At 38.4% G+C, this 16,737-nt stretch overlaps 1 protein-coding gene across 11 annotated transcripts in view; it reads right to left on the bottom strand.

The window, feature by feature from the left end:
• Positions 1-16,737, bottom strand: part of PHF21A (PHD finger protein 21A) — a 132,244-nt gene that overhangs the window by 101,747 nt on the left and 13,760 nt on the right. Inside the window, exon 1 of one of the 11 annotated variants that reach the window (XM_075152192.1) lies at positions 7,096-7,114. The exons of the other annotated variants lie outside the window; for them this stretch is intronic. The gene's annotated coding sequence lies outside the window, so the exon portion shown is untranslated. Of the gene's footprint in view, positions 1-7,095; positions 7,115-16,737 lie in introns of those variants that run through there. 11 annotated transcript variants of the gene reach the window in all.

Raw genomic sequence — 16,737 nt, forward strand, 5'->3', positions numbered from 1 at the left:
AAGAATGAAGTATCAGTTGAATAATTTCTTTTCATTCTGAGTTTCCAGTTTGCATGCTTTTTTTTTTTTTAACTCAACATCCAAGCTCTACAACAAATAAAGAATTGGTTTCCTCATAAGCAGCACACTAACAAGAGCCATAGAAAAACTTGTGCCTGATACAGGCAAGTTTTCTTAGATAGGGAATAGAGACAGAGAAATGAAGAACAAACATCCAAGGTTGGTAACTCCAAGCATCTTAAACAGACTTACATTTTCCATTGCTCTTAACATTTTTATAGTAGAGTTTATGACCAACTAAAATCTGTAGCTTTGGTTCTTGACAATTGTCTGCATTTGTGGCTACTGGGAACCAACCCGGAATAGTATTAATAAAAAAGGTACCAGATAAAATCTGGTCTACAGATGAAATGAGATTATTTCTTGTTCACAGCAAGAGTACATACACAAACTCGCACTGCCTCTCTCACTCTCACTACAAAACACACTAGAAAGTTAAGATTAGATAGCTCACAATCACTCATATCAATAGAGAAGTCTGAAGAGTTTAGCATTTTGCAGGGTTTCTTAACAAAAACTTCAGCAAGTAGAAACATATCATCACGAAATCTCAGCTATTCATTTTACTGAGGTGGCCTTTTGAAGGCTCTAGAAACATGTGCTGTAAGCTGTCCGAGGCATGAGTCTGCTCGGCTAATTCTCAGATTATTACAGTATATTCTGCAACACTTGGGATTTTTAAAACCCCAGCTCTGGGAGTCATATTTCTATATCCACCTCTGCTTTCTATTAAGAACACTGCCTTCCTCCCAAAACATACATATGATCAGAAAGAAAAGTTTGAGCAATGCTTACCTATGTTTACTACAAGCTAAAAACAAAAAGCAGTCAGCATTAACCAAATAAAACATCAAAGTTTTAGAAATACATTTGTTGTGGTTTAACCCCAGCCAGCAACTAAGCACCACACAGCCACTCGCTCACTCTGAACGTCCCCCGCTTCCTTCTTCTTCCCCCAGCTTTACATGCTGAGCATGACATCATACGGTATGGAATATCCCTTTGGTCAGTCGGGGTCAGCTGTCCCAGCTGTGTCCCCTCCCAGCTTCTTGCTGGTGGGGTGGTATGAGAAGCAAAAAAGGTTTTGACTCTGTGTAAGCGCTGCTCAGCAGTAACGAAAGCATCCCTGTGTTATCAACACTGTTTTCAGCACAAATCCAAAACATAGCCCCATACTAGCTACTATTAAGATAATTAACTCTATCCCAGCCAAAACCAGCATGTTTTTCTTAGTGAGATTGACTGTTGAGAACCCAATGTTAGTGTTACTAACAGGAAGGATAGTTTGCTATATACATACACTTAAAAAAGTAATAAAAAAAAAAGGCTCTTAACCTTTTCAACAATTCTATACAACATATGTAAGGAAAAATACACCACCGTTACCAGAACAACCATATTCTGCAGATCAACTTTAAACTTTTTGTTGAAGTTTGTAAATAAGGAGAAATGTTTCTCATTTCACGGGACTTAGGAAAACGAAGACCTCAAACACAGAACTCCTATGTTTAATGCTTGGTAGCCCCTGAGGACATCAGAACAACTACACATGGTGGTTAAACTTTTTAGCATATAGCACCTGATGGTTTAAGACTATTTAAATGCTAAGTATCTAAGATGTTTGGTTACATCAATCAGATACTTATTATTACCTTTAAGTTATACAATAAAGCTTATGCTACTGTAACCAGAGACTCATTTGGAAAAAATGGGAGAAATGAGAAGTCATGTTTAGCCATTTTTTGTTAGCATTTTTCCTAACTCTAGAAGCTAGCGCATGTTTACTGTTAGACCATGCAACTTTAATCAGGAACTTTATATGTACATATCACATTACAATATTTAATTATGTAATTTTTACTTTTTGCCAATAGGACCTCAGTCTTGTTCAGTGGATGGACTCAGATGAAAAAGGACTAATTGCTGTGCACAGGCAATTGTCAGCCTGACATTCTTTCACATTTCATAGCACTGCTTGACAATATTAAAAGGTAAAGCATTAATTAAAAAATTCTTTTTTTTTTTTGGTGCAAAATACACTGCACACAGAAAGGATTAACAGTTTTCTCTGGAACTCTGTCTTTAGATGTGAACTCCTCAAAGCAACAGCTCTCCTTCCTATATTTGAAAGGCAGCCTGTATATAGAGAGCACTCTATTAGTATCTTCTAGAAAAATAAGTCCTAACAGTTACTTCACTGTGATTTTCAAGTCAGAAATGAAACAACTCATATTCCTTAACAGGACAGGATTTCTGCAGTCTCAAGAACAAGACAGACCAAACACAGCCCAGACAGGGGGTATACAAGCTATTTCAAATTACATTATTATAAGGCTCACATTTCAACGATCATGTTAGCAGCGCTGGTGCCACCGCTTCCCTGATTAAAAACAAGCCTCCCGTGTGCCAGGGCAGGGAATCTGATCTTGCCTTTGTGCTGCAGCTGGGAGAACTCCCAGTCAGTCCCAGTAACACGTGCCAAACAGGTGGCAGAGGTACCAACAGGATTGCCCAAGATAACCGAGGCTGCGCTGAAGGGTACTAGCTATGCCTTCCAGTTTATCCATCTGCACAACTCCTTTATAATTTCTCTCTCTTTCTCCTCCCTATCCCCACCCAATACTGCTAGATAACTCCCACTAAAATGGTCAAGGAGCTTGGATTTTCTACGGATGCATACAGACAACCTACAGGATTCAAACTACAAGCTCCAATTCTGCCTCCGAATTCCTTCTGCTGCGATGATTAGCCATGAAACAGATGCAATTTGGAGCTTAAGACACCAGAAGCTGACTTCATTTGGGGATAGATTGTTTCACCTTCTCTAAAACAGTTTAGAAAACCAAAACTAAGTTTAAATGGAAGCATGTGATGCCATCATTCGTCTTTGCAGCAGCAGTACTATATTTAACATATAGAAAATGAGCTAAAAGACTCATTACTGCTAAAAAGACCCATTGTAAAGACAAAACCACTTCACAACCTGATTTTTAAAATATCAACCAAAACTTGCCATGGCAGTCAAACACATGTAAACAGATGAAGATTACCCTCTTAGCTCCACTTGTCCTATGACTACAGCTCTGACAGGCATTAGTAACTCTTCCTGAATGCAGCCTTTCCTGGCATCTAGGGGGTGGGGTGGGGGATGAGATCACGCTCTCTAGAAAAATGAAAAACCACCATTTGGCCTAGTGGAAAGTGAGCACAAGTATGTTTTAAAATCTCAGGATCGCCTCTCTCACCTGAGCAGATTTAAGGTATGTGGCTTTGCACTTTTCACCCACGCACAAACCCCTCTTCTTTGAACAGTCTTAGTATATTTCTTGAATCAGAGAAGCACATCCGAAAGCCACTTACACTTGAAAGGGAAAAAGTTTGCATAATTTAACTCACTAAGGATTAACCATTTAAGCCATCTTTAAAATAAAATACTCATCCTCCCATTTCTCACACACATATACCTCCCCTCCTTCTAAAGGAAAAAGAGTAAGGTGCTGCCATTTAAAACCAAACCAAGCCAACCCAACCCACAATAAATTAAACTCCCTGCTTTTCTATTTCCTTCCATACAATAAATAAGGCATTGAGGGAAACAGATTTTTTTTTTTTAAATGAAAACTAAACTACAAAATTACGGAAAGTCTGCCTCTCTAACCTATGACCATTAGTAAGCCTGGCAGAAGTTCTTCCTGACTTGATACCAAGGGCTCAATGTATTCCCCATCTAACCCCTTCTAACGTTCATAAAATTATCATCAGTACAATTCTGCTTTTTGTACTCAGTAACCAGTGTAGGGGCTGTTTTACAGCATCATTGCATTCAAAAGTTATGATACTGCAGACAGAGAAATACGAACAAGAACACTTAAGTCTCACTTTGCTCAATGAGTTACCATTCACCAGTTTTAGATAAACACGTGGCTAAATTTAGATAAAAGCATGGCTAAATTCCTGCTCATGTAAAAAGCTGGATGACCTGAACTTTCATTTTAGTGAATTACTTTGTTATTTAGAAGGACTGTTTATCTATACATACACTAAAAGGAAACACCAGTCCTAATTAAGTCTAGTAAGTTTAACAGTGCAACAGAAAAGTTTCATATTTGAAGCAGGGAACCACGGCATTTTTTGCAAAAATTAAAACATTACACGATGTAAAGATATAAATCAGTGGAAGGCAGAGTTTGGTGTTTGTTTCTAAAAATTTTTGCTGCATTCTGCCACATTCCATAAAGTTGCTGGAAACATGGGGTTTTTTAGAAAACAAAGTTTATCAATTAAACTTCAAAAAAATGTCAGTTAATCTGCTAAGTCTTAGAACTGGAATTTTTTTTTTTAAAATTATTTTCAATTTATTTACAAAGTATACATACAGCTGGGAAGGAAAAAAGATGGAAGGTAGATATAAAACAGAAGGAGTTGTCCCCTCTCAGCTGTATCAGCCCATTGTTTTGTCTCAAAATTTGTAAGAAATTCAGAGAGAAGTTATTCGGAGATTGGTTTTCTTCGCTTGTTTGGTTGCGGTTTTTTGGGGTTTTTTGTTTGTTTGTTTGTTTTTTAATAACATGCCTAGAAAAATCAGTTCATTAACCTCTACTGTTCTTAAGATGCGTTGTAAATTTCTCATTCCAGTCACTGAGAAGTTCCTGCCTTCCTTTCATACCTCAGAAACAGAGGACTATTTGGGGAAAAGGAGATAGAGGAGACAGAGTTGCGAGGAGGAGAGAAGGCTACTTTCTAGAAAGAACACCCACAGGAAATCCTAGGAATTGATTTAACAACTGAAGATGCAAGGAACAAGAAAAAATTAAGAAAACTCAAACTCCAGTACTGATTAAAGTATTTTTTTCCCCTCCAATTCCATTAAGAACGGAGAGATCTCCGATTTCTTGTTTTATTCTTTTAAACATGACGAGAAATTTCATATTGAGTGCCAAACTATTTTTCCCCTTCTAGCAATCCACTTTATCTTGGAATGAACTGGCTTGTGGGAACGATGCTTTAGTGAGGCAGAAGTGCCTTAAGAGTTTTGGGAAGAGGTCCAGAGTACAAAAGGGGGATGATCTGGGTAGGGCTGCAAGACTGCAGGCATGAAATGCAGAACTAGAGGTATCTCTGACTATCACTGGAAGTGCTGCTGCACTTCCGATGGGGAGAACTTCAGGTATGTGCACATCCCCTGCTTGTACAAACCATTCTTTCAATTTTATCTATCTACCAGAGACATTCAGAGCAGACACACAAAAAAAAAAAAAAAAAAATCAGAAAAGCAGCCAACGCCTCAACCACAAAACAGTGACATTCAAGGACAGCTACAGCCTTCCATTTCCACAGCAGAAAGAAGTGCTATTAACTCAATCTGCCAGCAGGGGGAAATGCCAAACAAGTGAAAAAAGTTAAAAGAGCAAAACACTAAAGATGAGGAATAAAATTAAACCAAAACAAACCAATTCCCCCCCCCCCCCATCTCCTCAGTAGCTAAGGAAAGGAAAGATTCTGCTCCTGGAAAGCGGACAGAGGATAAAGGAAGTATATTATGATTCAAAGTAACCAAGTATTTTGCTCATTCTTCCAGGCTTTAGAGACAAAACAAACAGTGAAAGTGCCAGTCCAAAATATAAGCATTTAAGAACAGCACCAGCAAGCAAAAACAAGCTTTCAGTTTCAGTGTTAGCACAAAGTGACTGCAAATCAATTAAAGTTTTCTTAAATCTAGCATTTCAATGAAGGGCAAAGTTTTGTGATCACACAACTTAGAGAACTGAGGTGAAAGAATATGAATTTTTAAAGGACTATCCAACATGAATGTATGAACTAATTTATTTAAAGTGAATACATATATTCTAGAAAAATCATTCTGCATTACAGAAGACTTCCTATCACATTTATACAGAATCCCAAGAGTCTGGACTTTTTTTGCTGAAGAGATTTCGGAACAGCAGGGGTCCCATTAGACACCCTGTTTTTCCTTCTACCGTCTAAATATTATTTGTACACCATTTCCATGGTTACAAAGTATAGTGAAAACTACTTAAAGGGAGTATGAGTTAAAAGAATAAATCCGTGTTAAACATATTTTGATGATGGGCAACTTGCATGCAACAGACAGGAAACACACAATTACACAATGCATTTTAAAATTAAGAAATAAACCAAAATGTGAAAATTTTTTGAACAAAGAAATTTAACATGCATTTACAATGAAAAAAAGACAAGCCCTGCAATCACAAGGACTTTCAGTTTAAAGCATCACAATCTAAGAACCAGAAGGAGCAACGGGGAGATTTTCAGATTTATGGAGATCAGCTACACAAGTTTCTACTGATGTTACCTTCCCACAAATATCAGAGAGAGGCTAGGTACACATTTAATAATAAGCAAACATTAAAAAATGCAGATGAATTGTGATTAGTGATTATATGGTAGGGCACCTTACAACAACAGGTAATCTTTTGTACTTCTGTATTTATAAAGCTCTTTCAAATCAGATGCTGCCCTTTCAGTAAAGCTCTTCCCTCAGTGTGTCCATGCAACCTGCTAACTGAATGATAGTTCTTCAGGCATGCACAAGGAAACGTTAGACTAACAGTACATCAAGAGGTTTAAGTAAATCCCAGTTCTGCTCAGAGTTTATAGTTCTACCTCCAGTTTCTCCACTTTCATTTAATTTATCCTGCAGCTGGAACACTCCCACAGGCAGCTAATCTATCTGGCCAAGGCTCTCTCCTTTATGTTCTCTTCCAGCCGCGAAGTCCTACCACCAGCAGTCCCCACTCTTTTTCCGAGGGGAGTGGGGGGTGAAGGAGTGTCACACTCCACAGAAAGTTGAAGTGATTCACAGATAGATCTGGGGCACACCAAGCACGAGCTTAAGCAGCAGGAGCACTGGGCTAGCGGCAGAAGGGAGACCTCCTTCCTTCCTCCAGCAGTCATCAAGTTCCAGTGTGCTATTGTGGGTAAGAGACTGAGCACTCTGCTGCTTTTCTTTTTAACTAAAGCAATCATCAAGGAGTTATCTTTCACTTTCCTCACCTGGTCAGAAGTTTGGCTTGTGAGTTATGTTTTCAGTGATACAGTCACATAGACACGTTCTTTTAATTTTGAGACTGGTAGACCTACAGAATGACTGGGGAAAAAGAGACATCTGAGTTTGGCAGGCATCTGAATTCTATATGTTCTGCTTGTTACTCAGGCAGAACAGAAATAACTATTATTTTCTGCTTATCCTCATTATGGCACAAGGGATAACAGTTCTTTATTTGCTTACTGTATTGTCCAGCAAAAGGCTGTGTAAAAAGGTCAAGGAGAAAAATCATTATTTAAGACATACTTTAAACACTAAAATTAAACCAACCTATGCGGTCTTTGCTATGGGTCAACTTTCATGTCAATACACTGGAACAAGTACTGGTCCACACTTCCTGTCTGGCACAGTTCTTACAATAAACTGGCCTCTTCAATTTAATTATTTTAGCACATGCATTAAAAATAAGCCATTTCATGTATATAGAGTACAGCAGCATAAACTTGAAAATTAGCTGCTAATGTACATTCTTGTGCTCTGTATTTTATGATACTGAAAAAAAAAGAATACAGGAGCTCACTTTATCTTTTGTAGAATTTTGCAAAATTTTTGTTTTAACAGGAAGTAAGATGGCTCAAAATGAGGAACTATACATAAATTCTTGCCTTTACAACACTACAGATCACTGGCTCTAATATGTCACAGGCTTCTGAATAATTGTCAGAAGACAATATGAAAATGATTTGTTAGTGAAGAGATGTTCACATGACAAAAGTATCAAAGAACAATCGTTTGTTTCTTAATCTGTCTTCAGATTTTAAGAACAAGTTGAAAAAGGTAATGCGTCTCACCTGCTAGAAGTTTTTTTTTTTTTCTAAAAAGAATACTGGCAATTTAATTTCACACAGTTCTATGCAAAAAAGTCTCAGACTTCTGTTGATTCTGTTGGATACTCTGAACCCTATAAAAGGCGGCCGGGACCCTCTGCTGCTACCAGAAAGGTATCACATTTTCCTCTCTTGAATAAATACAACACCTGTTCTAAGTACAGCCTGCTAACATTTACTAAAAAACACTTTCATTCTACATTTGAATTTGATTTGCTTTTCAATCAAACTGATTTTATTTCACCAGCTATTATTTCATTATACTATGTTGTCATTTTGGCATTCCTGACCTGAGCACAGAGACCCACTTAAAAAAAAAAGAAAGGAAATAAAAAAAAGACCAGCTTAAGACCCTCTAACAATAGGTACAGTGTGCTGTGTATAGATTAAATAAAGAAAATAAACAGCATTAGGGTTTTCATGAGTTTCTGGTTTTGTGTACTGATAAATTATGATAGAGCACTTAAAGGCATCAACATGTTTTACAAGTAGTCTAAATAAAAAGGCAGTAAACAGAATTAGGTAAATCATGCTTGTTTCAAACTCTGAACTAAACAGAATATTGAAAGCTCCTCTCTCTCCCCCTCCATCCCAAAATAAAAGCGTGAATGAGAAGGGATTTCATTACATTCTTAGAACTGTTATAAGCGAAGTCAAATCCAGCCACTCGCATTTAGCATGCAGGCTGTACACACTCCCAAGTACGTCACACTGAGAAAACACGCTTGCTGAGCTATCTGCCTTCCCAAGGCCTCCGACGCAACTGTCGCTAGGCCTAAATCAGGTAGGCTCTGTGTGCAGTGCTGCTGCAGAGGAGCAGGAGTCTACCCCTTCTCCCCATTTCCCTTCAGATTTAAACTACCAGATCATTCCAGCATCAGCCTTTTTTTCTCTGCTTCCTTTAGCTGTAGTGTCTGTATTTAAAAAGACGAGCAAATCACAATTTACTGTGCAAGATTTGGCCCTAATTTTTTTTCTTCTTCAGTACACCAGCTACCCTGCAGCTTCTGAGCCATCATCAGTTGTTGGTTTTTTTGTTCCTTGAATGCAACAGGACTTAGTCTGCCAGGCTGCATCACTGTTTTCGCAGCATACCTCTAAGGGGAAAAAAATTACTCTTCTCCTTGCTTGCTTCCTGCTGGGCTCTGTGAACATACAGATTTTCCCATTCTCTCAACAGATACGCAAGTCCAACACTGGTTCAATATTCATACATTTCTCTCTTTCAACACCAATTCCTTACTCCCCTGTTTATTTTCATACAAAGCTATTAAATAAAAGTGCAATTAAGCGGTGGCCCAAGTACCACAAGTGTTCTCTTACAGAGAACTTGATTTCTCTGCCAGGTTAATCCCATTCTGACAACTACTTTAAGCCTTTTACTTTATCTAATTCAGCATTTTTCTGCTCTTAGGATTCCTAATCGACCTTGTAGCTTTGCAACACACAGGTTCAGGACAAAAACAAAAACACCAACAAAAGTTTTGTCTCTATATAGCATGAACTTTCTCATCCAGGCAAGATGGAACAACACTGAGATAAAAACCACATTTTCTAATAGCTTTACCCTGAATGACATTTTGGGTAAAGTACTTGACGCAACGCAGTCTCATGAGACTGACACAAAACTACTGGGGAAGAACAACAGCAGCAACTAAGGTATAGATGAAGTCTCAAAATTAATCTTCACCAGGCCAAACAAAAAGGGGTAACATTCTGGAGGTCAAACATCTGTCAGAATACTGTATTAAAAAAAAAAATTAAAGAACACTAAGACTTAGAGGTAAGTACAGAAATACACACTTTACCTGAATACTGGAGGCAAAAATGGTTTCATTGTACTCTTTCTTTAAAAAAAAAATACACACACACAAAAAAAAAATCAACACCAAACCAAAAAAAAAATCACCAGTTTGTTCCTTCCAGGGAATGATCCACAGCAATTCAAAAATAAAAAATTTCCAGACGATCCAGAGCACATGCAACTTTAAAAAAAAAAAAAAAATTTATTTAACCAGTGATTTCACTAGCTCATTGCAATGGAAACCCTGACAACGCTTGATACATAAAACTTTTATGACAGCATCCTAAAGAACTCACTATTAGACAACAACCAACACAAAAAAGATGGACAAGTGAGAACAAGTTTATATTCGCACCTTGGAAAGACCTGTTTTCTCTTCCCCATTACAGATTTGCTTTCCAATCTCAAAATTTGAGCAGCAGTTTCCCCCTCTCTATTCTGTACAATATACCTGAACTAAATTACAAGGTTTATTTCAGTCCCTTGTCTTCCAAGAAACACCTGCCCTAGAAGGAAGGAAAAGCAGGAGGACACCACTCTCCACACCCTTTTCAGCACCCTATGCTGCAAGAAAACATATATCCTTCTACCAGGCAAGAGGTACTTAAGTTCCCAAAACAAACGTGAGCATTTTAAAGAATTCTAAAACAAGCGGCATTTAATGTCTCGAAAGTCACCCCTAGTGAATAACAGTCCCTATTGTCATTTTAACCTGTGCTAAATGGTGTATTTTCAAATCATCTATTGGAGAAACATTAAGAATTTCAATTATTTCAACCCTTTCTATTTTCTGAAGTTGCATTAACAAGTACATAAGATCTGGCACAGGTTCTGTGGGGGAAGTGACTTGTATATCATCCTTTCATACACACTACAGACTCCAATCCTGGAAGAAGGCAGAATGCTAAGAAGTACTGTTTTTCTGAAGAGGACAGGATGGTTGTTTAGTGAACAGACCAAAGGACCCTGGGATCAGCAGCAGCATGTGTTGCCAATTTCAGAACTAGTTCATTTAAGTGACTTGACAGAGGCTGTTCAAAGTGTTTTATCTTCCAAATACAAACACACAATAATGATACCTGGTTTATAACAATGCAAGTATTCATTTCCTGGCTTTGTATGTTTTTAGAAGTGTCTGAATAAAGTTCACTAATACACAAAACAATGGTTTGTCTAGGTAGAAACAGAGAACTAAAGCAAGCTTCAGCTGCTTAGGTTACACGTGCTACAAAAACAAAACACATTATTCAGACTTCTCATTCATGAAGACCTAAAACTCTCAGTCTTACTTTTTCAAAATCTGCATAAAAGTTCTTATACAAGCAGTCAAGATAACAGCAATTTTTATGAATTGAACTTTTTGCAGTTATTAAGTTCCTGCTGCAGTCACACAATACACTAGACACTGCTCAAATTCCACAACAGGTTAATACTAACCTACCAAAAAAACATTTTTTCCACAACTTGCAAAGCATCACAAGTATGCACCCACACAAGAGCACAAGCTGCTAAAAGCTTCTGAATATAATAATGTAAAATGATAATACAAATTACCAAATGCACAAATAGCGAGGAAGTTGAAAGGGGGTTGATTCCCCCAACAATAATCTAAACCACCTAGATATCTGAAAATTTGTACAATCCATACACACTGGGCAAAGCTGAAGTAAAGGATGCAACTCCTACAGCGGATAAATTGTTACAGTCTGGATGTCACATCTGCATGTTCATACATGAAGCATTAGCATTCTTGTCCTCCAGGCTAGAAGTCTTATGGACAGAAGTGTCTGTCACAGCCCTTCTTCCTACCCCTCAGAGATGATAAGAAAGAACACATGTACTACTCTGTCAGTTTAATTATTTAATCCCCAATCAATATTTAGAGAAGCAAGGCAAAGGTAAATTCACAAGTAGAAGCATAATAATCAAAAGAAGCATTACTTTCTAGCAATATTTCTTCTCTGAAAACTGTCTGTTCCCATTTTCCTAAAAATTCAACTAGTTAATACGAACTCCCCCCAAAAATCAAACCGAGATGTTCTGGTTAAACAAGGATTAAACCTATGAGAGTTAACACCTGCCCTTTGCCTGACATTCAAACTGCCTTAAAACTGATCATAATATCCCTCATTGATATCAATGCTGGGTGAGTGAGAAGTTTTGGCTTTCAAACCAGAGTTTCAAATAAAAACTATGAAAATCCTACTAAGATGACAAAAAGAGATGAGCAGTGGATTCTTGGTATTTATTCAAAAAATAAACTTACAGCTGGTCGTAACAAAAACATGACAGACTTAGTTAAAAGGCAAGACAGGGACTTCCACAAACTGGAAGAGGAAAGAACTGAAAAAAAGAGGCAGGGAATGCCACTACCTACTGGAGGTGACATAATTCATGGTACTAAGCTTACAAAGCACAAGCCATTTAAACTATCATTTAAAAAAAAAGCATATCTCTGAAGAACTCTCTTCTAAGCATTCGTATAGAAGATTGCAATCTTAATGAAATGAAGTTTTTGGACAACTTCAAAGCAAAAGAAAAGGGACACTGGAATATATACATCTTGAACAGCAAAAGGTTTGTACACCACATTGCATCAAAAAGAAAAGGAAGGTGAACCCATTTGCACACCTCACAGCACCTTAGAGCAAAATCCATGAGAGGACCTTCCCCTTTGTAAGAATATATTAAAAGACTGAAAACAAAGAAAACACTAAACAGTCAAAAAGCAGGATCCTTGTTATGGTAAAAGGATCAGGGTTGAGTCCGTGAACATACTTTTAACTGATCTGGCAAAAAGGGAGGTTGCAGACATTATGATGCTTTCCATTATTCCAGATAGTTAAAATTAAAGCAAACTTCAAAGAGTTATAGGGGATCTGATAATACTGAATGATTGATTTTCATTTGTCATCTTATTGTCCTGTGTCGACAAGTGCAAAGTAACATACTCGGAGGAAAAAATAACCCTAGCTCTAAATATACAACGATGAGTCTAAACTAGGCATTACTACTTACGAAAAAGATTTTGAGATTATTGCAAGAAAACAGTTCAACTCCCAGCAGCAAGAAGTCAGAGAAAATCTCAGAAGGTATTAGAAACAGTAAAGAGAACAAACAGGGAACATTCTGCTGTGATGCACGCTGCACGTAATTCTGGCTGCTCCACCTCAAAAAGGGGAGAGCTAGAAATGGTACAGAGAGGAATGACAATTAGGGAGCTTGTTCAAAACAAATGAAACTATTTTTCTCGCATCAATCCACCACGCACACAGAAAATGCAGTTAAACTGCGTAGAACTTGCTGCTGTGGAACTATGGAAGCCATGGATATAAATGAGTTCAAAAAGGCAGCAAACAAATTCACCTATAGTTTGATGTTGCTATTCACAGTGCAATAGCCCAAATGTAGCTTCCATCTCAGGCAGCGGCTAAACAAGTGTCTGTCAGAAATTTACTGTTAATATTTCAGCAGCTGACAGAATTCACCCATTTCCTATGCCATTCAGTCAGCTGCTGCTGCTGGCCACTGATAAAGGCAAGATGCTGGATTAGATGGACATTTGGTCCAACACAGTATGTTAGTTCTTACATTTAATCACATTGAGCAGCCATACCGGTATACGTCTTGGGTTGTTTTGGAGGTTGGTTCTTCTGGTATATAAACCAGGCTATAATTCAAGCATGTAATGTTAAAAGCAGAAATTGTAATTTCTGAAGCAGAAATCAAACTGGTTTATGCTTATTGTGTAATATAATGCAACACTGAAATAAAGACATCATCAAATATTCAAGGGTGTGGGTTTTTTTTTGTTTTTACATAACCCATAAGACTGCTGAAAAATTCTCCTATAAGCCCCTCACTAATCAGGATGTCAACCCAAGGAGATTCAGGCAGTTAGTCTCTCCTAACCGAGAAAGACCCAGAAAGCTGGAAAGCAGCACTAAACATAAGCCATGGATGTTTGCTGGAAAAACTGCCAAGACTCATTTAAGATTGGCAACAATTTGGCTTCCTCCCAGCTGACCAGAGGAAAGATCTCCTGAACCAATGGATTCAAAGGGAACACGTAGATGAATGTCTGACTCCTCTCCAAGAAAACTGAACTTGCCAAAGTCATCAGGTTCTGTCTGACCCTAGAGCGGTACTGGATGCTCTCCTTTTTAATAAGGAAGTCTAGCTGAAGAAGTACTACTGCCTCAAACTGAGGCCCAGGACAAACATCCAACAGCATTCTGTAGGAAGTACTGCTAATCCTGCTAGAAAGCACTGCCTAAACAATTTGGTGAGTGTCTGCTTTCTCATCACTGTCAGCTTCCTTCTCTTCTGACAGATGAGCTTTTGAAGATAGCCAAGCTGAAAGCCATGTAGGATAAACAAGCAGGTCTCAATCTGTGAGAAACACAGTTGTTTTGTTTTCTAGAGCCCAAATTACAACGGGTCTGGAAAAGAAAGCAAGTGTCCGGGTATACACCACCTTTCAGTATTGCTGTAGGCAGTAAGATGAAGATGGATGTACCCAATAAGCTTATCGTCCTTATCAGGAACAAGCGAGTATCAAGGATAAAAATGTATAAGAAAGAGCAGAGACTTTGTGATCAGTTTCATGAAGATGCAGACATTGTCTCAATAAAATTACTGCTCAGCTACACTGGTGAGAAAGCTGACCACAATCCAGTTTACATGAGAAATCTCTTAAGTCACACAAAAAGACAACAAAATAAGAATTTCAGCCTGTGCTACATTTTGTTTTCATTTCACATAGCGGGTAGTATCATTTTGTTATTTAAATAACCTTCTGCTTATGGAATCACACAGGTTAGTTTGGGGTTCTTTCATTTTGTTTTGGGAGGGAAAGTTGTTATCTAGGCCAGTAATAGCATTGAAATTGGTCCTGCTGAAAGAAAACAGCAACATAATGCCCTTGTCATCCTAAAGATCATCTGTGCAAACTACAGCGGCAACAAATTGCACTACAAACTAACAATTCAAAGACATTGGCACTCTTATTTGTAGTTGGGAACTTCAGATTTACTAGATGTTTTCTCACTCCATGCTGTCATAGGCTGAACGTTTCAGGTTGCATTTGTTGGTATCCCTGAGAGAACCACAAGAAAATTTAATCATAACATATGTGTGTGTACTGAGTTTATTCATGCTTCAGTGCTTCTGCTGTTCATCCATGGGGCAGCATTTCTCTCTTCTCCATCCCACCAGTAAAGCCCATCACAGATGCATAATTTGTCTTCCAGATACATAACTTGGAAAGTTCTCTTCTGAGGTGCCCTATCCCTCACTGAGAGCAAATTCTAGTACCAAGTAAGGTATAAAAGAGCTCCAAGGAGTACCAAGAAACCTCTCAAATCTCATTCACATTTTTTGCTCACAATAAAAAACAAATGCTTATCCTCTTGCTCTCCTCCCAAGTTCAAAGGGAATTTCTGTTCTCCCCCATATCTGCTGATACTTCTTCAACTATTACACAGGAAAACTCAGTTGATTCCGTTATATTCCAAAATACAGGCAATGACTTTGATGCATCATCTTCTCTTCTCACACATTAGGCTGCGTGGAGTCGGAGGAAGAACTGGACAACTGTATGGATGTCTCCAGATTTATGCCAATTTGCCTGCAATTCCAAGCCATTGGTCTCAGTGGCGATGCAGGCTGACCTTTCCGGTGCAATACAGTTCTCACATTGGTTTACTTCACATTTCCATGACACTTGCATACAAAGCAGAACTGCTTCCTTTGGCAACATGGAGAACAATAATTGAAAGTCTTCTCTCTGAATAATGCAGTGCCAGCCAACACTATCTCTTTGGATCTCAGGCCTTTAATGCCAAGGCAATATACCTCAGAATTATTTTAGAAACATCATTCCATTAAGCAGCGCTGATGTAAGTGGGACTAACTGCACATGAACAGGGGAAGCATGCCAAGCATGTTAACACAAGAAGATACTCCAGGAGGTTTCATTACACCCACCTATAAATCAAGAGATCACCAAAACCAGAATTCTACTTCACAGAAGTCACATTGTAGAGTATGAGATGTGGTAGTTACTGAAGTTGCCTTGTATTTGGCCTTGAAGCTGTCTCCAGCTGCAGAGTTGAGATGTCAGAACACAAAAACACTTCAGTAAAGAGTGTACTAAACCAGCTTACACCAAAAGTCCACCCCAGGGTTATGCAGAGCCAGAGTCTTAAAACATGAACAACTCTAAGGAAACATTAGAGGAGCATATGCCAAAGTTCCTGAGCTCCACAAATACTCTAAGACACCAGCAGACACCACAAGCAGTGCCATTAAGGGTTGTAACTGGAGATACTCCAGAACAAGAGACACACATTTAAAAGATCACGGTTCAGTATCCCACCAGAGCCCAAGAGCCTAACGCCATGGGTAGTCACAGAATCAATCACATGGAGTTCTAAGCACCAGACTCACACCTTTAAGTGAGCTATTTACAGCAGACAGCGAGGCATGTAACAAAAAGGGAGCTATACCTTTCATGTTTGCATTGGAATATAGTGTCCTTATTAAGCAGCACTAGAAGAGTTAGTAGAAGCAGCGCTGGACCCAGCCAACAGGGACAGATGCAGAAATTTGGGTATTGCTGACTCTGATGATTTTCCACTTGGAAAAGGGGTTTGTCCAAATTAACAGAACAAGATATCTATCCCTGAACAGTACTCACTTGGGAGGATTGGAGAGTTCTGCTCACATAAGCTGTACACAGAATAGTTTTAACAAGTGGTTAAGACTTCAGCACTGACAACACTAGTTACTCAGTGTTACTTTTGCTGTGAATTGAACCATTCCACGCAACTATCTATGTTAAGTCCTCTGTACCAGACTTAGAAAGTATGATACAGAAACAGTGACATTATGCAGTAAAGATATTGGAACCTCATTCACACACTGGTCATAGAGAAAGTACATTCTGGGGATGTTTC

Source organism: Calonectris borealis, chromosome 5 (genome assembly GCF_964195595.1).
Source record: "Calonectris borealis chromosome 5, bCalBor7.hap1.2, whole genome shotgun sequence".
Lineage (NCBI taxonomy): Eukaryota > Metazoa > Chordata > Aves > Procellariiformes > Procellariidae > Calonectris > Calonectris borealis.